Source organism: Anas acuta, chromosome 6, assembly GCF_963932015.1.
Source record: "Anas acuta chromosome 6, bAnaAcu1.1, whole genome shotgun sequence".
Taxonomy (NCBI): Eukaryota; Metazoa; Chordata; class Aves; order Anseriformes; family Anatidae; genus Anas; species Anas acuta.
Genome location: NC_088984.1, coordinates 34460389 through 34486000, shown reverse-complemented (window position 1 = coordinate 34486000; position 25612 = coordinate 34460389). Strand labels below are relative to the sequence as shown.

Sequence of the window (25612 nt, the reverse complement as noted above, 5' to 3'; positions counted from 1 at the left end):
TTGGCAATAACAAAGCTGATCCAACCTACGATTTCACAAATGTCTTAACTGTGTGTTAATTATTAACCAGGGAGAAAAAGTCATTACAGAGTTATTAATAATTATTTAGTATCTAAGTGTTTATTTAATATTTAAGTTTTTAATGCATAGAAAAGTGTTGCAATTCTGGAGGAAGCTTGCACAGATGGCTACAAAACGGCTGCATTTATTTTTTTTAACTAAATTGCTTCTTATTCCTATTTATTTGTCTTTTGAATCTGCCTTTCATTACTAAGTTATTGATAATTAGTTAAGAAACCAACTGTTCTGTTCCATCATAAGCTGGCAGCAGAGCAGAGGCTAAAGTAAATGCATCTTTTTCATTCCATCATCCTAGATTGAGTTTCTCTCAACTTGGCGCTCAACCAGACCCCAACCACAACTGCTCCAAATCACTTAGCTGTACAGAACCTGTTTCGTTCAAGCAAGACAAGTAAGAAGCACAGTCACAGAAAGAATAAGTGAGATTTTCTGGTTGTGGTTAGTTTTTTGTTTGCTTCTTTTCCTTCAGATATGCTTGATGGAATCTGCACAATAGTATTAAGCACATACATGTTTTAAATCTGTAACATTGTGGTTTTTGAATATACTGAAGTAGTACCTCGGCATAGGCACAAGCCTCTGAACTGTGGGCGTAGAAGCTCTAGTGAGGAAGCGAAATAACTGCAGTGACATTGGGCCAATTGGCTCTGTACACACTGCTGCAGGTCTGAGTTTTATAAAAGTTAACCAAGTTAAGTATGCTTCTACCTACAGCGACAAGATGTGAAATTTAGCCATCTATTCTCAAGTGAAATCTACAGTAATCCTGGTTAACTCACTCATCAGAAACTGGGAAGGTAGGTGTTCTTTAAGCATCTCCTTGAGTAAATTCTGTTAAATTTAGAGCCAGACAACTTACCTGGTCCTAAAGTGAAACATACTGCTTCGAAAATGTACATATTTATATACCTACTTGATTGAGTTTCTACCATGGCTCTTAAAAAAAAAAAAAAAAAAAAAATCTGTGCAATAACTTCAGAGTAACACAAACTGTTTCTATCATTTTTTTTGTTTGTTTGTTTCTCAATGCTGCTCCTAAGCTTTGTGTCTAGGTGAACTGAAGGTATGGCTTACAGCTCAAGTGCCAGGAAACATCTCTCCTTCAGCAGACTTCTGTTAAAAGTTATATAAGAAATCCCCACCTAGAATTTTTAAGTCTTATATGGGGTAATAAGCATTTTGGTTCTTGGCTATTATCCAGCCTATTGCCAGGAAAAGGAGTTAAATGTCATTACCCTTAGCCTGAACATCCTCATTTCAGAGATATTTTATTTACAATTGGGCACTTAATGATGACTGTTTAAAGTTTCCTTGTGACACTAGAAGATTAAAAGCTAAGATGGCAGAAAAAGAAACTGAGAAAAGAACACTTGTTAATTTATAGTTGATTAATTAAGGCCTTTGCTGCAAGAGTTACAATGACCCCCTCACCCTTAACTTGTTTTCAAGTGGAAGGTAATATAACGCAACTGAAATAAGGTTAGAAATCTTACCTGACTTGATAATTAAATTTCATTTCTGTTGAGCTGTGATACAATATTCATTGTTCCAGTTTTAGCTACTTCAATTATTCTGATAGAATTATAACTTGCAGAAACAGCTTATATACATATTATATACTCTAATTGCAATTAAGTGCTATAGAGAGAGAACATATACAGATTATATACTCTTAAGTGCCAGTAAATATACCAGCATTTAGAATTTTTTTGTGTGCACGCATTTCTGTTTTTTTGCTTGTTTTGTTGTTCTTGTTTGCTAGTTTTAAGAAAAGCTCTCCAAACTGTTTACAAATAGTGGTTAAAATTCAGTCTTTTGTTGTACACATGGAAAAGCTGAAAGATGGCTTAGTTAAGTGGTTTAACCAGTGCCCATTTTGGGTCTTAGGTTGTGTCCAATTGATGGATTAACATTGTACTTAGGACACCGAATGATGGAAGATCTCAAATATTTGGAAGCCTCCGATGTGCTACCAAGGTTCTGTCTGCTATATTCTGCTGTCTCCTGTATATTTATATATATGTACTTACATACCTTCATAAGATGTTCAAGACTAGCAACAGCTCGGCATTTTCAGCCTGCTTTCTGTGTTATTATCCTAAATAGCAACATATAGGGTTACTCAGTTCTAGGAAAAAAGTTATTTTTTTTCCACTTTTTTTTTTGGGGGGGGGGGGTGGGGGCAAAGTGTGACAGCGAAGTGCTAAAACAGTAGTAAAAACGACTATTATAATTAGTATCCTAATGGACTAGGGATATATTGGCTGGTGTTTTTAAGTGACAAAGAAAGAATAGAACGGTAAACATATTTAGAGCTGAATGGTGACTTACTGCTAAAAAAAAAAAGTCTAAACACTGTGGAAAATCAAGTAGGAAAGGCTGTATTGGACTCACTCAATTGTTTAACCTCGCTCTGTTTATTTCTCGGTAAGAGAAAAAGCAGTATATATAAAAGCAAACAAAAAAAAAAAACTAAAAAGAAAAAGCTGTGCATCTATTTGCTTCAAGTGAGACAGAACACTTACTGCAGTTGGTTGTCCAAAAAGGATGCATGGTAGTGGGCTAAGGAAAAGGAAGGAATTTTTTTTGTTTTCCTGCAGCTTTAAAACAACTTGGCTCTGAAATCTCATTTCAACACCTTTATAAAAGGAAACCTGAGCAAGAGCCATAACTTGAGGTAAAAAAAAGTGCCCAATTAAGCCAAGGTGTATTTATACACACAAGGCTCTTAATTCTGGGTCTTAATACTATTTTGTGCATGATACCAATATTTTACAATGTGGTAATAATGTCCAATCTCCCAGTTCCCGTTCCTGACATTTGAGCAGGAACCTGTAATTCTAGGTTATTATGTAGAACGCTTTTGATGAGGACTGAATTTTCACCAGTAGATATTACTACAGATTCACTAATACTCTTCTGTATCTATTTGTTCCAGCTAAGGGTATGGCTTAGTGATCTCTATCAATTGGTGCTTCTCCTTAATACTGCAGCTACAACATTCAAAATGCAAAACTCTGTATTACAAAATGTTTTGCTTAGTGCAACACTTTGAATACTTCATGTTCAAATCCATTCTAGAACCTAGAATAAGCAAGTGGTGGATGGTGGGAAAGCAAGTGGATGTAGTGACACAGGCTGCAGGCATCTGGCTGCTAAAGGCCACAATGCAGATTATACAGTGCTACAATTTGAGCTATTATACTATGCCAGCAGCAATAACTATGGAAAGTTATGTACTTCAGGAACAGCAGGGTAATTACTTATATTGCAATAGCAGTAACACACAAAATACATTTAACACATAAGCAAACAACAGTATAGACACAGAACAAACAAAAAAAAAAAAAAAAGGAAAAAATTTTGTTTTACCTTTTTCCAGTTTCATGAAAAAGCCTAAGCAAGAGTTCTAGTTATACATACTCTACTCCTATAAATAATAATCCATGAAAAAAAGCTAAAGTTTTTTCCTCTTTCACTTTTTATACTTATACACTGCTACCATTCTCTTTTCAGGAGCTGGGCTCTGCACAGTAACAAGAGCCTGTCTGGAAGTTCAGAGCTGAGAGCCTCCTGGTTATAATTAGAATGATTATCTACCATCCCACAGATGTATATTTTTAATGAAACAGACTGACTAAATGAAGAGTTTAAAATGATACACATGAAGTTCATACTTCATTTGAGACAAATAACATATATGATTATTTTTATATTAAACTGGTTTAATATAAATAAACTAATAGTTTAATATATTAATAATTTAATATATTAATATATAATTATCAATTTCCAAAATAACAATGCGCACACTAAATTGTAAAGATATTTGCAACTTCACTTTCTACTGATAATTCCAAAGTGTTTTTTTTCCCCATCAAACTCACAACTTTCTAAATGTAAACTATTACAAAGGGAAAAAATACCTTTTGATTAGTGCTAACTCACATGGAATCATAGAATCATTTAGGTTGGAAAAGACCTCTAAGATCATCTAGTCCAACCTTTAACCTAGCACTGCCAAGACTACCACTGAATCATATCCCTAAGCTCTACATAAAGCTTAATATATTAGCCAAATTTAACAATATAAATACAGAAAAATCCAAACATCTAAGGTATGTTTTATGAACACATTGTCTGGTTAAATCTAGCATTAGGGGTAAGTGCAGTTTTTTACCTCTGCTGAAGGTAGAGTTGACCAAGAATGCAAGCTGCCTGCTGCCTAGTGTGTCTTTCCTCTTTATATCTTTATAGTCTGTCTTTCCCTGTGTCCTAAAAGAACATGTTTAGTATGTAGAGAAATGGTTTGAAGTTCTCAGTAGGCCTATGGCCGACATTCAGGGCAGAATTTAGGAATGAAACCTGAAGTTATACAGCAAATATATATATATAAGGAAATATCAACTGCACAAATTATTAAGATAGAAAATAAACTGGAATAGAAGTACATATTTGCTTAGCTCCTTACCTTGATATTTGCAAATTAAATCTGATGCATGTGACTGTAGCAGAGGAAGTTATTCTGAAGGTCTTCGGTGCATTGGCTATGGATCACTGCTAAATTGGTGATGTCTTGATACGGTGCAGTAAAACCGGTGGGTATCAGCTCTCCTCCTTTCAAAGAACAGTCACAGACTATCCCTTTGTGTTATGGCAGTCCACTGTAAATGCAATAGCTTCACATATAAATATATAAGAATACAAAATATTGAATTATGAGTGAGCAACAGTCTTTCAATGTTACAAAAAGTAGATTAGAGCGAACAGAAATACCTATCAAATGCTTTTTAACCACTATGATGCATATGATACTAAAAGCATTGTTGGCTATACTGGACTTCAAGGAAAAAAAGGTAGCATTATCTATTTTGTGCCTATTTTAATACCCCCAAATGCCAATGGACTTAATTCTTTAAATGTCAGTGAAAAGCTAGTTTATTTGTGAAACATATTTCATTTAGCTAACTTTGAATATGAGCCAAATATATGCATTTAACAGAGCTCAAAAGTGCACTTGGCGAGGTTTCCCGGAAGGCTTTGTGGTCATATATTCCACAGAACACTGTCCATAGTCCAATTTGTTTCTACTATTCACAAGGGACTTACATCTTATGATTCCTAATGGAAGCCAAGAACTGTCTTCAGATACAGGCTCCTTCCAGGACATTTTTGGACAGATGATGCCAGTTAAAAGGGTTTCCTTGTTCAAGGACCTCTTTCAATATTCTGTGGGTAGATCATCACCGTGGATACTTCAGAATCTGAGACAAGAACAAAATTCACAGAAAGCAATCACAGATGACTTGAAAAATTACAATATATATATATATTAATATTCTGGAATTTTTAAAAGATACAGTGATACTGCCCTATTTTTCATATTCACAGCTCTATTGGAAAAATAATCTCAGTTTAACATAACTGTGATAAACATGATCTAGATGAAGCAATAGACTGACTACAAGAATTCAGAAAGTTAGAACATCACTTCCTTCATTATTTTTATTATTATTATTAATAATAATAATCAAATAGAAATAGCTGTGGTGTAATTAATTCAATTTCAGATAATTTCAAGGTTTGGCCTCTGACCCAGATAGTCCTTTCCAGTTCAACTCTATTTTCTGTGAGGTAGTGAGGTATAGCTTTTTTTTTTTTTTTCATTTAAAGCTAATTGCCTTTTTTTTTTCCTCTTATTTTTACCTCCAGGGACTTGTTTATAGAAGTAAGGATAAGGAGTTCTGTAAATAACCTGCTCTAACTGTAATTAAAAAGCTGATTAGAATGACTTGTACATGAAACACAAGAAATTCTTAATGAACAAAGTTGAATCAGGAAGCTTTCACAGAAATAAGAAAAATATTGAAAGCAAAAATAGAAACATGATAGCACCAGAATTTTAGAAATGTGGGTTTTTTGCAGACAATAATAGCACTGCATACAATACATGTTATTTCATTATATAATAATAATAATAAAAAAAAGTCATTTAACATTTGCATGGAAATAAGAACAGCTAATTGCAATGAAAAAAAAAAAAAATTGAAGATCTAACAAAACGTTTTGTGTTCTATCCCTTACTGTCTTTCCCACCACCTTTCTGTGACCTCCCTACTTCACTGTCATTGATGTCATTTTTTCATTCTTCCTCCCCTCATTTCTTAGTTTTCACCAAACACCAGCACCAGTGGGTATCCACATCCTTGCAAGATTCTTTCTTTCTAACAGCTGTCTCAAAAGCCTTGGAAACTGGACCTATTATTGTTCCTGCCCTGCTTCTTTTTCCCATCCATGGCAGCTGTATAGGGTCCACAGGGGGCAAGCAGTAGGCAAGTCATGAGCACTCACAGACTTTCTGTTTTTGTTGAGATACACTTGGCATAAGAATGAAGCTAGCTTAGCCTCAGCTAGCCTATCTTACTTACACCCATTTCCTCAGTAAAGTTGTTCTGGCACTGGGGAGTAACTGGCATTGTGCCTTCCTGCAAGGAAGAATGCACTGAGCTGGTTTTCTGGCTGTGCGCTCCTTATTGTGCTGTGGAATCTCTGGCCTTCTCCTCAATCATTCCCAGTTTATGCCTTTTTAATGCTGTTGAAACAACTAAAGGGAGAAGGAATCCCCATCAGATTCTACAAGCAGAGGCAGCTGCAAGTTGAAAGCCAGACAAGTCTAAGAATTCGTCATATTTCTAATCCCGCAGAAGCATGAAATTACTAAACATACATGGATGGTATGAACACAGAGAGCCAGTGGCAGTACTCCAAATACACAAAGACAATATGAGCATGCAAAGCCGATGGAGCGATGTTACATTGCATACCTGCATGGCATAAAAACCAGACTAACAACAAAACAAACCAAAAAACTTGTGTGGCATGTCAGTGATTTAAGAACTCCAATACCACTCAGTTCTATAATTGTCAAAGACATGAAGATGTCAAAGAATGAAGAATAATTGCATATCCCTCTACTTGCACACATGCGCCATTTCCTATCCAGGCCCACACATAAGAGGAAACGTTAAAAGTTATGCTGAAATTTCTTCCATTAGTAAACATTGCACATATGTTTAAGGATAGGGTGGCAACTTTACACACACTTCTCCCTTTTCCTTCCTTGAATTCCACCTGGCCCTTCTTTTATTCACAACATAATGTTATCTGGCTTTAACTACAACAGATCTACATGATGAAATTCTAAGCCATCCAGTTCAGTTCCCTACAATAGGTGCCAAGACAAAGAAATCATTCCTATTTCTGTTCAAGCAGTATTTACTGCTGAAGTAATTTACTATAATGTTTAAATATTATGTCCTGTTTCTAGACTAGGTAATAAAGCTCCCATAGACTTAAATAAATCATTTTAAGTAGCATGTCTAGACCTACCTGACTGTCTAAAAGTAAGCATGATCTTTTCAAAGCTTGAAAATACTTACTTTTTTTTTTTTTTAATAGTGCCCTCTTTGGTTGCAGCTGAGACCAATAATTTATGAGTATAATGAGAATGGCTAGTCTAACAATGTTTCACTTTGAACTGTAAGTAAACTCTACAGAAGTAGCGTGGGTTTGAACTACGCTACATCTAGCTACGCTAGATGGATGTGCATCATAAAATAAAATCAAAATGAAAACCAGGTTTTCCCTGCTTGCTTTCACCTAATCCTCAAATTAGTATTGTCTGTCATCACATTCACAAATCAACAGCATCTATGTGGTCTACCCACTGAACACCTTTTTGATTTGTTCCACTCATCAGCTTTTAACCAGACCATAGCAAATGCACTGGAGTATTTTTCACCAGCTGACCCTGTAGTGCCTGTGTTCATTGTAACTTCCCTATATTTTCATCTTTGAAGTACTTTACTTTTATTTCAGAGCACTTATTTCGAGAAGCCTCTGAAAGTTTATTGTTATCACTTTTACATACAGTAAAACACCGAACTTGCTAGGTTAAAGAGGTCTACTGACAATAGGGGCGTGCTCTTCTCTATAATCAAGGATATAACAGCTAGCTGTCTGGTCAGCGCATACTGATGACAAGCTATGTATTCAGAGAGATACACTTAGGAAGTCATAAAGTTGAAAATAACGGAATATTTACTGGAGAATGTGAGGTACCAAAATAAGGAAGGAATATGCTCTGAAGTACATTCAAATAAACAATGAATAATCAAATTAATAACATAACCTAACCAAAACATAAGGTAACATACAAATTCTTACCTTTTCCAGGCCTACTGCGTTTCCACATCCGCAATGAACCGAGAGCTGATATTTTATAACTACAATATGTACATCTGGTTTCAGGGTGCAACTAAAAAGAAAAGAGGGATATCTATCAATAATGGTTTTCATTGTTGCTAAAATTAGGGCTTTTTTTCACTTCTGCTTCATTGCAATCACCTTCAGGATAGTGAATCTCCTTTTCTGGACACAATGCGACTTTGAACAAAAGAGATAATGCCCTGCTGGTTGGTCATTACAGGTGCAAGATTACACTTCATCACATAAAAATGATGTTTAAATTTAAAGGATAATCCTGGCAGATATCATAATCTTGTATCATCATCTTCATATTTTAGCTGTCCAACACCGCAGCCCAAGGGATATGCTAAAGATACATGAAATATGTTCCAGTATGTTCTTTTGACTACGGAAAAAGAACAGACTATTTCTGATGTGTAGCACCACCTTTCAGTACTAATAGAGGTTTAAAAATTGAGAACTTGAGACCCTTCTCAGTAACAAATGGATAGCGAGTGTAACGTTGTCATTTTGGTGATGACAGAAAGCACAATTCAGCAGAAAATATCTTGCTTCTCCCCACTTGCTTTGAACTTTTCATTTTCTCTTTGCAAATTTTCTTCATCATCTGCAAATACTTAGTGTAGCCATGTGTTAGGGAATTACATTATATTCCCTCCAACTATGTGTCATTAAAATTATTCAGCTTTGCTTTGAGAGTCAAAGTCAATTCATCTGCAGATTAGTTTAACTGCCTCTGAAGTCTTCGGTCCCAAGAAAATGCAAGCCTCAAACCTACTGCAAGCTGCACCTGTCCTGCCAGAGTGCCAAAAAGCCACAGGCAGGACCTAAATGCTCAGAGCTACATAATTATGTCGAGACCTATTTTTACCTGTTGGTTCAGTGGAGGTCTGTGATGACACAGCCTTCTTGACAGTAAACCGGTTCGGGTATCCTCTTCAATCCACACTGTCTGGTGCTGGATTATTCTCATATTCTGTCCTGTAAACAGAGACACCTGCAAGAGAAGAGCTCCTTGAGATTCCAGCCTCTCTTGTGAGTTTGAACAGGGTCAAACATACATTGATCCTTTTTGTTTAAACATTTAGTTAGTTTCCTTGCCTCCTTTGAGTCTATCTTGGCTCTGTTTGAAGAAACAAGATGTTCTTTTCAACATCATATGCATTGTTAAAAAGGTTTCTAATACAAAAAGCCACTGAAGTTTACCAGAGTAGTTAATCCAGATAATTGTTCCATAACTCCCCTTGTGGACACTATCCCTCGAGAATAAAAGAGGGTTCTGTGCTTTTATGCTCAATTTGCTTTATTCATGTTGGAACAAAACTTTTTTTTTTTTTTTTTCCCCCTCTGGAATATCTACTCTGGTAAATTTCCAAGTACAGTTGTTCCATCAGTAGCTAATGGGGAAGAAAAACATAAGGCTCTCCAAGACTCCAGGGCATATTTTTGGATCTATCAACCAGCATTCTCTATATTAAGTTCTTGAAGAAACTTTGTTTAATAATTTTGTACTATAAAGTTACTGTTCTTGTACAATTGCCACAAGACTCTATATCTGATACAGCATTCAGCAAATAGTCATGATAATAAAAACATACTGTACTGACTAAGATTTTTGTTTTAGTTTGTGTGGGTTTTTTTTTTAGGCAAAGAAAAAAAAAAGGTGAAAATACCTAGGTTTGGTGAAAGACAATGAAAAATTGTTACAGACATATTTAAGCCTTCAAGAACAGTGTCACTAGAAGCCTGTGGTGGGATATATTTGTATTTCACAAATACACAGAAGCATAGAAATTGCAAAAATGTTTGCAAGAGCATTAAAGCAGGCTATATTCTCAGGCCAATTCCCCAGTAAATTTGACTTTATTCCCACACTACAGTTCTGAACTCAATATGCTTCACCATATCTGACAGAATCTCAACTCAAGAGGCAGCCTACCTGAAGACAGAGGGGAAAAAAAAAACATTTTTTTTTCTCAATTTAGTTCATACACCTTCAATGTGATTTTTTATAATAGCAACCAAACCAAATGGGTTAATAAAAAAGCTTTCAACCAGCAAAAAGCAATCAAATGTGTTGAAATTTTCAACACTGCTTTCCTTGTGCAAGCCTTCAGACTATTATACTTTGTCCAAATCCAAATGAAATGAATTTATCACATAAAGAGAAATCTGACAGAAATATGCCAGACTTTCTCTCTTTGCTGGAAATCATTGTCCTTCATGTGGAACGAGATGTAAAATTGCTCCTGTGTTAATTTTGCTGCTGGGGTCCACATCAGAGGTGGTTTATAAGTATATGAAAGATCAGGTTCTGAATAGAATAGCAATAAAACAAATATTACAGATTAAGCTTCATTTCTATCATTGCAGAAGAAATACGGTAACTACACTCCTTTTTTTTTTTATTTTTGGCAGAATGACAGTTTCCAAATATTGAAGAAACACCAAAGGAAAAAATTGTTTCCTTTTAGAACAAGTTGAAGTTATTTACTTATATATATATATATATATATATATATATATATATATATATATATTACTGGGAGAAAAGGTCATAGATTTTAAGAGACTATCATAAAAAAATAATCGCACCTCAAAAATATGAAACTTGAAAAGTAAAATTCTGAAATGCTAAAATTTCCTGTATTCCGTTCTTTCTCGCATTTTGCCTCCTTAGGCAGCATATCTTGGGTTTATTTTTATCTGATATTTTCCTTTAGTTAGTGTGTAACTTCATTTCAAACTCAGTAGATAAAAACTATACTCATTACACATGCTTTGATTGCTGGTGCATATCCCTCATTTTAAAATCCTGATTGCAGTATAGGTCTATCTTATAAATAACACAGTCCTATCTACCACTGAAATCTGTTCTAAATGCAAATTGCTACTTTCCTACCAGCTGTTTTCTTCAGGTTTTAAAGTCATCTTTCAAAGGCTCTAGATAGATTTATTTTCCTTCAAACTCCCTTCAACTTTTTATTTAATCCTCACAGACTCTGTAACAACAGTGTTGAACAAACTAATGAACTCTAAGGAATTATGCCTTGGTAGTTTATATTACTAGCATTAGTTTCAGTCCCAGTGCCCTGACATAGATGACCATCCTCCCAGACCACCGGCTTATCAGAGGAGAAACCATACAGCCAGTGTTTCCATACTATACTGTTCCATTTACACACTGGATACAAGGAAGAGCTGTACAAAGCTGCTTAACCTCTTCTATCCTGTCCTGTCCCATTTTGGCTTAAAAATCAATTAACGTGTACTTCAATTTTTCTCATGAATTTAAACAAACACTTCCCCCAATTCACATGGTACCCATAAACAAAGAACAGTTAAGATATATAATACCCTAATAACACCTTTATAGAGAGAACAACAAATTGTGTTAACAGCTTTAATAACCTTTTGAAGTTTCTCACCTTGAGCAAGTTTGGTATTTTGTCAAAAAATCTTGAATATAACACTCATATTTTATTGAAAAATCAGACAGCTGTGTATTTGTTTTCTGATGTTACTCAAAGCAGACAAATGTTTTGGGCTCAGTCCAGTGCCAGAGCTCTCAACTCCTTAAACCATTTCGGGTTTACATTCAATATGGTAATCATGGTTTTGTACTTAAATCACTTACCCTTCTACTCTTGGAAAGGAAAAGAATTTGCAATGATAATTATTAAAATAGAAATAGAGTTGTTTTTCCTCCAGCCCAGCCCAATTCGATTAAAAAAAATATATTTTTTTTAATCTAAGTACAACAGCACTAAGATTTATTGGTGTCTGTGATGCGCAAGATGCAGAACTCCGGTTTTGCTTATAGCAGGACTCTGCCAGTATTCTTCTTGGAAAGGTCTCCAGACAGCTCAAGTTTACACTGTGTTACCCAGTAACATAACTACTCAGACAAGTCACTAAGACTTCTGTCCAGCTGTCAGCCCAATGCAATGCAGCAGTGGGAGACTGCTGATTCATGCAGCTAGATTAGGCAAAAATGTCTCCAAACAGGCCACCTTCCAAAGCAATCTATACACTCAACTGAGGCAGGCAGGATGCTTGTTTTGCACATTCGCCTCTTTCCCAATATCATTATAACCAGTTATAACTGTAGATCTCCAGTTCCCTCTTTTAGATTTCTAACCAAATCTCTGCAATACTACATTTGCCTTGTGTTCTGCAACGCATCTGAAATGATGAAAAGAACTTAAGCTGCAGCCTGCTGCAATAGAGTCCAAAGGTCCACAAGTTTGTATTTTGCTCGTTTCTTTAAATTGGAACAGAAAAGTAGCAACTACTGAAAAAATATCTAACATTAGCTCTTTCATATTGTATTTTTTTAAGTGAAAATTTTCCTTTTCTCCCGTATTTATTCAAATATTTTGAGTCTATTCACACAACAAAGCCCTTTAGATGTTTTTGTTCTCTCCTACAACAAAGTACGCACTATTGTTTCTCTGTATTTCTACCAAAAATGATAAATAACCAACTATGGACACAGGAGTGCTAGGCTCTGCTTATCGCTGTCTTCATGTTACTTGCAGAATGAGTATAAAAAAATAGTACAAATCTCACTGGCACATTCACAAAAAGCATGTTGGAGCAACTAGAGACTCCTAGTGTTCGGGTTGTTGTGTGTTGAAGCCATGCATGGTAATACTGAAAGTGGGCTGAAGATGATTGCTGTACTGAAATGAAAATACAGATAAATTTGATGCAGTGTTTGTCTTCAATCCACTATGGATAATTATTTTTGTGCATTTACGTGTGACCAAAACAATGCTAAAACTGGCAAATAAATAAACAGACAAGTAAATTTACCCATGGACATCAGAAACTTTCTTCAGAGAAAATCTAGCTTTGAGGAAAGGGTCTTCTCCTGCTTGTCATGTATTTTTGTGAATTTGCTCCTGTACAGCTGTTTTCTTTCTTACTGACAAGCAGCAGTGTGTGAACTCTGAACAGTCACCAAGAATTGTTCTGAATATTCTCCAATGTTATCACTATTTCAGTTCCTTAAAATGTATAAACAGCAATCTCTAACATTTCAATTTCTGTGATCTAAATTTGATGCCTGACAAAAAGCGACAGCCCCAGGGGCTGCTGTCCCCAAGCTAGATATTTTCTGATTCCACGTCCCAAGAGGATCAGACACAAAGGCTACAAGGTTCAGGGGCTGGAGGAATTTCCTCCAAACAGACATCCGAGCTACTGAGGCTGGAAATAGTATCACTGCCTACCATGGAATGATATATTTTAGATGCACTTAGAATTTTTCATTCTTCCCCCTGCCAATCCCCATGACAGATACCCCTCCTGGGGATGAATCATGCTGCATGTAACAAAATGAGTTACTGAAGACATGCTACAAATATGTTTTTCTTACAATAAATTCATATGCATTTTGTTTGAAGAGTTGGAAAATGCAGTGTTTGATAAATAAATTAGTGGTGCTTCCTTCCTCAAGTCACTTCCTGATAAGCAGCCAAACAAATTTTCTTAAATAAATAAAGGAGAGAGCTTAAATAACCCAGTCTTCTTGGCTGGTCACAGTTGGTGCTGTATATACTGCTGCAAACTGTATATATTGCTGCAGAATAATACTGCTGCAAATTCTGTGTTGCTACTTTACTCCTGAACAATACATAGAAGCCAGCTAAAGTCACAATGAATTTATTGTACCATTCTGATTTCTAAATTAAAAGAGATAAAACATTTACAGCAATTGTCGAAGCTTCAATAGATTAATTCTCAACAGTTTGTGTTTGTTTGATTTTTCCTCCCCAAAATAAGGTCTTGCCCAGGTTTTGCAGTGTATAGATTGTACTTTCATGAAATATGGTTAAAATACGGGTATCTATACGTACACAGTACAAACACGCTAAAAATTTCTCAAAGTGACATCAGCAGCAGGAAGTAACACTGCTGTCAATGGGGAACTAGTTCAGGGAAATAAAAAAAAAAAAAAAAGGCAAGAAAACACTAAGCCAAAAAAAATCCCCACAAAACCTTAATGTGGAATTCACAATGGAATAAGCATAAGACTAGTCCCACAGACTTTAAAAAGCTGGCCAAATGATGATATGTGCAGATTATGAGGCCAATTATTGGTGAACACACATGCAGGACTTTTTAATATATGTGAAATCAAAGAGAACATGCAAACTCTAAGCATCTCCAAAGGCTTTTTGGAAGTCCTATTAAAGTTATTCCTGATGTTTTACTGGAAGTATTTCCCATCTTCAATAAACTACTTTCATGTTCTGCCATCATGTCAATGAACCTTTGTAGTCATGCTTTGGCTTCCACAAAAACCCAAGCCAGAAGAAGTAGCTTTCTTCTTTTCACTTTTATAGTAACTACTTTTTCAATGTTTTGACCTTAATTCAGAACAGTTGGTTGCATTTTAAAAATGAAGTTCATTGAATTTAGAAAAGTTATTAACTTGAAAAACTTCTCAAAGATTCTGCTGACTACAAAACATTCTGTTTCTGCATATTCTTCAATTACATCCTTAGAGTGCATGGCAACACAAAGAGGATTGATAATTGATCTCATGCTTAAAAATTATCAGTCCTTTACGGGAACACCATTAAATTAGATTAAATACTTCTGTATTTAAAGAGATGATAGACTCCTCAAGTGGAAATAATAAGATTGGCAAATGTTCTTTTTCAAATGTAACATCATCTTAGTCCTCTCTGTCCTCTTCAGGAAGCAGCAGTTCCCGCTGAAGAAAGGCATAATGGCATTTCTATGCATACCCCAGTCTGTGGCCGTGTGCCATACTGTAGCACAAAGTCAGAGCCAGGCAACACTTTAGTCAGTTTAAAAATATTTAAACTTACCTTTGCCGAACAAGCTACCAGATTTTGTAATGAGACAATATTCATACAAGTGGAATGCTCCACAGAGGGGCTGCAACAGTGATAGATTTCCAAGGCAACGCGTATTTGAGATAACACATCATATTGCTACTCAGAATATTTCATTGCTGCATTCTACAATGTTTGAAATGGCAACTGTATAAAGGCATGGCTATATTACTGAAGATATAAATCATATGAGCCTGTCCACAGCATCAAGCACAGTGATCAATGGTCACCAAAGACGTCAGCTAGCTAAGACCCAGACAAATGGGTCAGAAAAACAACCAACAAGCCAATCAGCAACGGTTTCATATATATAATATATGAAACACATATATATATATTATATATATATGTGTGTGTGTGTGTGTATACACACATACATATGTACATATACACACACATATATCTACACACCCTTGTAAGCAACAAATGTTTCCCTAATGTGATAAAATCCTACTCCATGAAAGAGCTGGGTCACTAGCATCAAAAGTTTTAGGTAGAAAACTACTTTAAAACATATATATATATATATATATTCACGCTATTTGGTATAGTGGAACTGATAACAAACTGTGCATGAAATCAAACATGGGCACTGAGTTTGGTACTGGCAACTGAATTGCTAAAGAGGCACCAGTATCCAAAATCAAATTTGTTAAGCCTTACATTAGAATAGCACTTACTTTTGATGACTACCAAAAACCAGCAAAAGGCTGTGTTTTCAAATTCATCTTGGGCTGTGTATTGAACCTGACCGGTCTGGTACTGGAAGCAGGAGGCATTGGCTATAGGAGCATCCTATATTGGCAGTAATTTCAGGTTGATCCCAGCTGACCTGTACTGGTTGTGTCTCGGTGTTATGGTGGTAGCATGTGGACAATCTGTAATGGTTGGAAGAATAGTGTCAGTGGAATTTAAGAGTGAGATGATTAGTGTATTAGGATGCTGCAAAATAATAAGCCATATTTCAGAAAGCAGAAAGCATGAGGTAATGATTAAAAGCACTGATAGATTTTGTTTACAAATCTTTTTAGAAAATATTTCCCACCTAACCAGACTCAAAACAGGTAACAATTTCACTTTGTGTGAAACAGTGTGGCATTGCCAATTATGAAACCAGATGTAAGAAAAACTACTACTACTACTACAAAAAAAAAAAAAAAAAAAAAAAAAAAAAAAAAAAAAGACCTTCAATAATGAAATCTGAGCTGTATAGGGAGTTCTAGAGAATCAGACATAAAACTATGCTGCCAATAAGTTCATTCTTTCAAGTAGAAGAGCACTTACCATCATTGAACAGCAAAATGGTCACTCTCAGATATGCATTTTCTCACCTAAATTTTAGGCAACATTGGACATTTTCACAAACACTATAAATTTAGATTTCAAAGCAAGAAATCTAACAAAAAGATCAAAATATAGCAGACTGCAAAAGTGCAGAGTGTAAATTTCTGTTTACAAACATAATTTAATCTGTGATATCATCAATAGCTTAAAGCAACACTCTGACTCCAGTTACTGTGGCTAAGGAAAAGCAACACATGGCTACACAAATACCCAGTGGCAATTTTCAAAATGGAAAATACCTGCTAGTATCTGAATTACTCTGAGACTATTTCTAGAGATTTATTATACAAATGTGCCTGACTGAAACCATTATTGCAAGGTAATACTGCCTAATAAGTAATAATTAATGAGCATTTCTCCTTATTTTTCCTCCCTTGTTTCCTTTATCTCTTGTTTCCCAGGGCAAAAGTTCACAAGCACAGGACTGTCCCATCTGTTTGCAAGATGACTGTTACCACTTAGGCTCTCAGCAACTTCAGTTTACAAATATTTGGCTGCAGTAAGAGGTGATGTACTTTTTATTATTGTGATTTTTTTTGTTTCTTTTTCCACTAAGAATGAACTCTCACATAAAACTCTAATTAACTCCAACTTAATAGTGATATTCAGTGCTAAAATCAGTAACTTATTATTAACTATCACTATTTATTTGTATTCTGTGTAATGCTTCAAAACTTCATGGAGTTTTGAATACTACAGCAGGACTACATGCTGCAGGAATCTGGCGAAAGACACTGCCTTTACTCTGGATTGTTTACAGTTTTATCAGTAAAAAAAAAAAAAAGGTAACTTATTAGTAAGGTAACTAATTTTTCTCACTGCATTCAAGTTTATAGTAATTAGTCAATAGCATGCCTTAGGAGAAAAGTCTGAAGGTGTTTTAGCCAAATATATTGAAGAACTGTCAATCGAGAGGTTAGAAAGACAGAAGTAAGAGAGATACTGTCTTAGATATACTGTAAGAGGGATACTGTCTGACTGACAGGCATAGTAAATGGTCTTATTAGCAATATTCTGCACAAATTGACTTATAGTGGCTATGGTAAATAGAGTAATCTGTCTATGGGGGTGTAGCCGCTGCCTCTCAAAGCCTATGAAACCAACAGATCAGGACAAAAAGCACAGTATGATAGTGAGTTACTTTAACTAGAGAGCCATAGAGGACTGATCTCAGAATGGTAAACATTCAATTATTGAATTTCAAGATGGAACATGCTAATATAAGGATGTTTAAGAACATATACGATCTATTTCTTTCAAATTAGTCAGAAACATCTATCATTTGGGGCAGAAATTATCAGAGTGTTTATAATCATCAGGATATGAATCACACCAAAATAGCTTCTTTGGTATACAATGTCAGCGCACAAATAGTTTGTTTTTGAAATGTTCAGGAAAGTATCTTTAAAATATCTCATCAACTGGTACATTGTGAAAAGACACAATCTGTGCCTTTACATCAACTCTGTTGTATTAGCATGACTCCAAAGCTAGCAAAAAATGATCATATTCTAGATAAGAATGCAACATTTCTGCCTAAGAATGACAGATAACTGTGCACGTAATTCTGAGCATCTCTTTCAAAATTATGCCCCTTGTGGCAACCTCTCTGTAGACAGAGCTACTGAACATTCGCATGTTCTTAGTATCATTGTAGGAAACCAAATTATCCAATGGAAAAAAAAAAAAAAAAAAAAAAAAAGAGCTTTATGTGCCATATAAAACTATAAGTATCAACCCATTTTTAGAGAATAAGGTAGCAGAGTTGACTCAATGTACTTTTAGCAATTAAAGTCCAGATTTTGAAATGTCAAGTGCTGTAGGTAAACTTTTCACAATACACACATGTAACTGAACAAAAGTTGCAGTGAATTTTTCTTTGCTATTCTACTTAAAGAGGAAAATATCACTTTATGTGGTGTCATTTTATGTTTTTCAAAAAAAAAATAATCTGAAACATTTTGCTAGTATCTGTACTTCAGAAAGCCGCAAACCCAAGTTGCTTTTCTCTTTTGTTCAGTGCATCTGATATTGATCCCCCATCATCTGGCAACTTCCAGATCATTCATCAGAATTCATTAAGAAATGGGTTTGATGTCAAATACTAAACCAGCTGTAAAGAAGAGGAGGAACCATGAATGCTGTGGAAGAAAAAAAAAACAAACAAACAAACAAACAAAAAAACTATTATTTGACTATCTGCTTTAAAAGCAGAATTGTTACATAAGTAATGTACTTCTCAAACTTTACAGTTTAACTTTGGGATGGATTTCTCTTTGTCAAATGCATTTTTTGTTTGCTCAAATTAGCACAAGAGAAAAAAAAAAAAAAAAGAAAGAAAGAAAGTTTAACAACACAAGATTTTTTTTTTTTTCCAGGAATCAGATGGATGACTATGCTTTTGGAAATTCAGAATTGTCTAACATACCACAAAGAGAGGTAAAAGATAACCTTTTCATGGATTCGCCTGACTGTTCTCATGCTTTAGTTAAACAATAAAGTCCCAAGATCAGATACAATTCCTTCTGGTAACAAAATTTATAATCTATATTCTTAGTAGAGAAGTGATCTAATCAATAAAAAATAAATACAAAACTTGAAGAACAGATACAAAGACCAGCGACAGGACCTGGAGGTCTGTTGCCAAGGGATGCCATATATTAATGCATGTGTTTATTTACTGTTCAATTAGCTACCATAGATACAGGGAGAAGACAACTCATCTGAGTAATCTAACTGTCAGGGTAGCTGATAAAAATGCCTTTACATGCTGGAAGGCAAAAAAGGCAAAAAATATAACATACTGGAACATAATGCTGGATGGTAAGCAAGAGATTGCAGTTAAAGCTGATCTCATGCTTTGATATTGGGGAGAGAAGATATGCTTGAAAAACACAAAAATATGTCTAATGGTTTAGTTCTTATATTGTTCTACTTGTATTATCCATTATCAGACATTGATACACTGGAATGATAAAACCGCTATCATCATCTCAAAAAAAAAAATCAGAAAATTAATGATTGATCATGGCTTTAAATGATAAGTACAACAATTTCCTTTGAATCATTCATCAAAAGGATTGAGAATTATATCAGGAAGAAAAATTACAACAGTTCAACTTCTGTCATTTTCCCACCTTTTACTAAGTAATTTACATTCCTTTTTATTTTCCATATTATGAGATCATTTCCAAAGCTTAAAATAACTTGGCAGCTCTACAAACATATTCTGTTTTCTTAACGTTTCCTTGTTTACTTATTACATGGATTAGGTTTTTGAACAGTGGTTTTCCGGCAAATCAGTAAAAGCCTGCAATGTTCTTTAAAAGGAAGATAAGAGTCACACACAGTGCAATCCAAATGGCTCAGTTTTGAAAACTATTAAATGTATCCTTAAAAATATCAATCCTAATGAATCCACGAACAAAACTATCTGTTAAAGTGAGTGTTTACCAGTGTAGAAAAGATTATAAAAATCATCCCAGAGAAATCATTCTCTCTCTCATGTTTAATGACTAACAAGCTGGATGTAAAGAATGGTATATTCAATAAAGACTATCTTGAATATAGTCTTTTTGTAAATGACGTGTTGCCCTCCACAAGAGGCATGTTGTTCTGGCATTTTAGAGGCAAACTGAAAAGCATTTAGTGTAAGAAATCCAGTGGTTTGTGATTACAAATCATTACTTAAACAATGTGAACTTGAACATATTTTTCATGATGTTCCTTATAATTCTGAGTTTCAACTACAAAACCCCAAATATTTCGTTATCAGAAAAGCTGGAAAGGAAAGTGCTTTTAAGTTAAGACAACAATTTATGATGCCATCTTCCAGAACAGCCAAAACTCACTGGTTGGGTTTTGATTTATGGAACTAAAAAGGAGTGCTGGGAAGGCCAGGAATAATTTATGGAAATCATCAAACAGCTGGTTTGAGTCACTGTAGATCCATTGCAGTTATCTGATTTACAACAGCCAAATAATTTAATCATATAAAATTTGGATAAAAACACCAACGTATTGCAATTCAACCTTTGTCAGTCTAAGATAACATTTACCTGACTGTTTTGATTTCTTCGGTTCTTTGATTTTTACAGCAGTAGCTCAATGTTCCATAGCTTGAGTTAAGCAGGAGACTTCTCTCAGAAGACGTCTTCTCATTATCTCTTAAAAGTTAAAGTTAAATGTTAGAACACCTTGCAAAACTCTATAGGATTTCATATGCTGCTTAAAATAAATCAATAAATATTTTTAGAAATAGAGATAGAAAAGACTTTGTTTGAAGACACTCTTTTCACCTTTGACTTTTCTTTTTAAAGAAAAAGTCAAGGGTGAAATGTTCTTCTCATGTTACATAGCAATATATACATGAGAGATGAATATAACTTGAAATAGTAGATATGAACCCCTAAACTGAAAACAGTTTTTGATTACCACAGACTCCACAAGTGCTCTTACTACCACTTTAAAATCTTGAAAGAAAAATAGAGTGCGTTGAACTAATCTGTTTTTTAATGGCCATTGCAAGTCATTTTAGATCATGTAATTCAGGCGATCTCTCTTTGAATCAATATGAAAAGTACTGCTTTTTTAAAGGGCCTTAGAACATACTTTAAGAATTTCATGATTCTTTGTAGCAGACACTGAACATTGGTGCTTTAGCACAGCACACTCGCAAACTGGCTGGAGACTGTGTGCAATCATAATGGACATTTTAAAAAATAATACGTTTCAGGTTAGACACTCTACAAAGAAAGCACATAGGAGTATTAATCACTTGTTAACCTATCAACTCCAGTAGAAACTTGGCTTTGGCATCTTTTGGAATGGACTATGCTAAAACTTCACTGAAGTATGAAAAGAAAAAAATAAAAACCTAGAATTTCATCAGTGTTAGTAATTATCTGTGGAGAGATTTCAAACACAGTGGGGACTGAGAAATTATTCTGGAATGCCCCAGTGCACTCACAGTTTGTCTGATTATACCAGCGTTACTAACAGATTTTCCTGACTTACCATGGCCAAGACCAGACCATGCCATTCACTGGAGTTATACCCTGCTACTCTTTTGAGTGCCATGAATGAGAGTTTGTTGGGAAACTGAGCATAGGAAAGTGTTTCAAACCCCCCAAATTTAGGCTCAGTACAACCTCAGTTATGAAGTAACCCAATGGTCACAAGATATCTTGACAATTACCTCCCATTTAATAAATCTAAGATAAGATGAACAGATTTTATTTATTTATTTTTTACAAAATCCAAACAAATAACAATTACAATGTTTTATTGTTGTTTGTTTTTTAAGTGTCATGTGGCAAAGGAAAAAAAAAAAAGTTTAATTTGCTTAATCTTAGGTCAAATGTGAAATGTGTCTGTGAAATCCAGAACACCACTCTGAATCCACACTTACCATGTAATCACAAATTCCATCCTATTTCATTGCCAGGGAAAACTTCAACTTAAAGAGTCAATAGGTTTTTCCATTTCTTCCAAATACACCTAGAATTTGCTTGGATTTGTTTTCAGCATTTTATTCAGTGGATGCGAATCTTTATTATTATTCTTTGGGTTTTTTTGTTTGTTTGTTTTTATATCCTATCTTCATCAACGCTGTATTAGACAATAAAATAAAATAATAAAATAAAATAAAATAAAATAAAATAAAATAAAATAAAATAAAATAAAATAAAATAAAATAAAATAAAATAAAATAAAATAAAATAAAATAAAATAAAAGTCTGGACGCCTACCTGGGCAATCTGCTCTAGGGTACTTGCTTTGGCAGGGGGGTTGGACACAATGATCTCTTGAGGTCCCTTCCAACCCCTATAATTCTGTGATTCTGTGAAAACAGTAGGGAGAATGAAAATTATACTTGAGTATTTTCCTCTTGCCATCACATGCAGACAATTATCTTCAGCTATAGCAAAACAACCAGGAAATGCTAGAGTGGCAGTGGTCAAAACAACCTTACTTCAGCCATCTTTTGTGCAAATATTTATGTTTATGTTATGTAGTCCATGCTTACACAGTCACTGCTATTATTTTTATGGAAATTGCTCCTCATCTAATGGCATTTGGTGGTTCTGATCTGAGAAGTAATCCAGACTGCCTATCATGCTTTTACAAACCCCCACCTCATTTTGCCAGAAGGGGACATAGCAAGGTAGAGGTATACTGCAAAAGCTCATGTCTTGTTCTTATTTCTGTCCTGCCAAATATCCTTGACTTTTTCTGTAGAGTTCCAAGCATGTCTTCAAACTAAACTTCACCTTAGTAATGTTCATTCTTCTTTCTCTTTTAGGGCTAGGTTTGCACTGCTTTATTCTCAGCTAGCTATTTTGATTAAAGAATCAAACTATAATAGCAGGAAAATGATTTTCTGTTTTCCTAAAACATGAATCACATTTTTGTATTTCACATACACATGTCCTAAATATTGAAATTGAAGACCTAGGACACAAACCACTGAAATGCTGTACCCTAATAGCAGGAACTGAAGTCAAAAGAAACTGTATTCGAGTATACCAATGATAGTGGTTTGCCTTGTTGCTGAATCTCAGCTCTTCCATTGCAGTATGAACATAATTCTACCTTCTGACCATTCAGTGGTTACATGTCATAAACCAATTAATGGGGGGTGAAGAACTTGGTTATTATAGACATGAATGTCACCAGTAAATGAGTCATTTTGTTTTTCACAGTAGGATTTGAAAAGTCTGTAATGAATAAGATAATAAGAATACACATTAATAAAGGAGGATAAAATTAAATAACAAATGGCTGACTAACAATCAACATTCATCTTGTTTGCTCCTTGGAGGCTTGGTTCCTGTGCAAAAAGGAGCATGCAGTCGCATCATTAAAGGCTGAATCATAATGAATATTCACAGTGACAGAACAAAGTTTCACAAGAATCCACTTTCTCTAATTATCTGAGTTTGCCTGAATTCAGTATATAATAATATATTTATAACATAGCTAACATAAGCTGGAAGCAGCCACAAGAAAAGCCCTTATAAAACCCACATATGCTTGGGCAGAGGCATGCTCAGTTTCCACAGGGTTTGGCTTTTGAGATCTGTGTACTCTGGTCAGCACAAGGAATTACGAAAGGCATAGTTCTTTTTCCTTTTTTTTTTTTTTTAATTTATTTTCTCCTTTTTTTTTCTTTTTTTTTTTTTTTTTTTTCCCCCAGACTTTTTGGTCTGGCAGTCTTTAGAAAGTACTGAGCGCATGCAAAATGTGACTTCAGAAACTTACAAGTCGGGTAAATTTGAAGTGTTTCCCAAGTCAGCATAAAAAGTACCACCCTGACACATCCAAAATTTGAAGTAATATCTCAGGAGAAGAAATCCACCAGAGCATTTCCATTACAATACTTCAATAATTATTTAAACAAACAATTCAGCGTATCTTTCCAGCTCCCTGGAAATGTCTAAAACATTTTGGCTGTATTTTTAATGAAATCTCAGACTAAGGCAGACATCCAACAAAGGAAATAAATCCCAAAAATCAGAGTTTTATAAAGTTATAAGCAGCAGAAAATGTAATCTTACAATGAGAGTTGTCATGAAACTTTAATACGATGAGTGTTTCTGTCTACACTACCTATAGAGCAAATTAATCTATACTTTCATTTTGCAGTGAAACCACGTATGTTCTATTTGTACCAAAATGAATTTTTATAGGTTTGATCTAAAGCCAAAAAAGCTACAGTAGAAAGTCTATTCTTGATAAAGGAAAGAAGCAAAACAGCTAGGCTGGACTCATAGGTTGAGTTAAAAACAAATAAAAGAGTAACAGAGATATAGAATTTGCAGAGTAATGTGGTCTAAGCAAAAAAAGTAATATTCAAAGCACGACAGGAGCATGAGAGAAAATAAAAGGTATACCTATCAAGTTGTCCTCATTTTTACCTTTGTCCAATCACAGAAATAAATGCAATGTTTTCAGAGCTACTGAAAAACAGAAAAAGCCTCTTTGAGAGAGATCTGGAGGGGTTGGGCAAGGGTTGGAGGAAGAGGAGAAATTGGACATACACAGCAACTACATCGAAGTTCAGCAACTGGAAGTTATTTTCTAAAATTGTCTGCTTTCCATATAGTCTGCATGTATGAGGAAGGTAGTTCAGAACTAGTAGCTCTCTGGCTACAGCCATTAGGAAGACCACAGAGGGCTTCCTGCAGAGAACTCTTTGCACCAATTCTTCAATAAAATATTTCACGTTTTCCTCTCCAGTGTCTGTGGACAAACTGGCCAACACATCAAGGACTCGGCTTTGACAACCTGATCGTCTTCTCCCTCCTGTTAGCTTTGTTCCACATCTGTATTTTTTTGTTTGTTTGTTTGTTTTTTCCTGGCTCCAGAGCCAAATATACAGCTAAGCACTGTCTGAGTAAAATGTTACTGGATGGCCCCTCCTCTCTCCAGGCCATCCAACATCACAAGAGATGGCCAGAATTTAATTAAGCAGATTGTTTCATTGCAGTAACATTGCAAAGCATACAAAAATCTCTCTCCTCTTCATTTGGTCATGGAGTTAGTAAAACTTTTGAAGGAACATTTAAAATACATTATAATATTTAAAAGTTGTACCCACCTGCACATGCACATACAATATTCAGCAAGCAGTGCTCTGTTGAGTATGAGTGATGAACCAGATTCCTAAGAAAAAACAGAACATTAAAAAACAAATTTAGTATAAATGGCAGTGATAGGAAATTCTTTACACATTTCAGCATGATTACAATCCAATTTATTATCCACATACTTATTATACTTACACATTAAGCTAATGTCTGATTTGTCCAATATTAGTTGTTTTGATTTGGGATTTTTTTTTTGAAAGGCACAAAGAACTATGCAATTGAGAATGCAATTCCAATACAATGTTAAACACTGAATTATTTTTATTACACAAAAATGGTCATACAAAGCTTGGCTGGAAGACAACTTTGCTGAAATTCAGTTATTCTATTCTGAGTAAACTATAAACTGAATTCTAAACAGACCACTTTTTTTGTTTGTTTGTTTTTAAAGCAAAG

General features: G+C 34.8%; 1 long non-coding RNA gene across 2 annotated transcripts; it reads left to right on the top strand.

Moving 5' to 3' along the window:
- The first annotated feature begins 453 nt into the window (after nt 1-453).
- Nucleotides 454-25161, top strand: LOC137858548 (uncharacterized). 2 transcript variants are annotated; one of them, XR_011097824.1, is made up of 5 exons: nt 454-519; nt 796-878; nt 16967-17071; nt 18944-19004; nt 24807-25161. It is a non-coding gene; the product is annotated as an uncharacterized lncRNA (long non-coding RNA). The 2 variants fall into 2 exon arrangements; XR_011097823.1 differs by lacking the exon at nt 24807-25161 and having other exon boundaries at nt 18944-20613.
- Nucleotides 25162-25612: the final 451 nt, after the last annotated feature.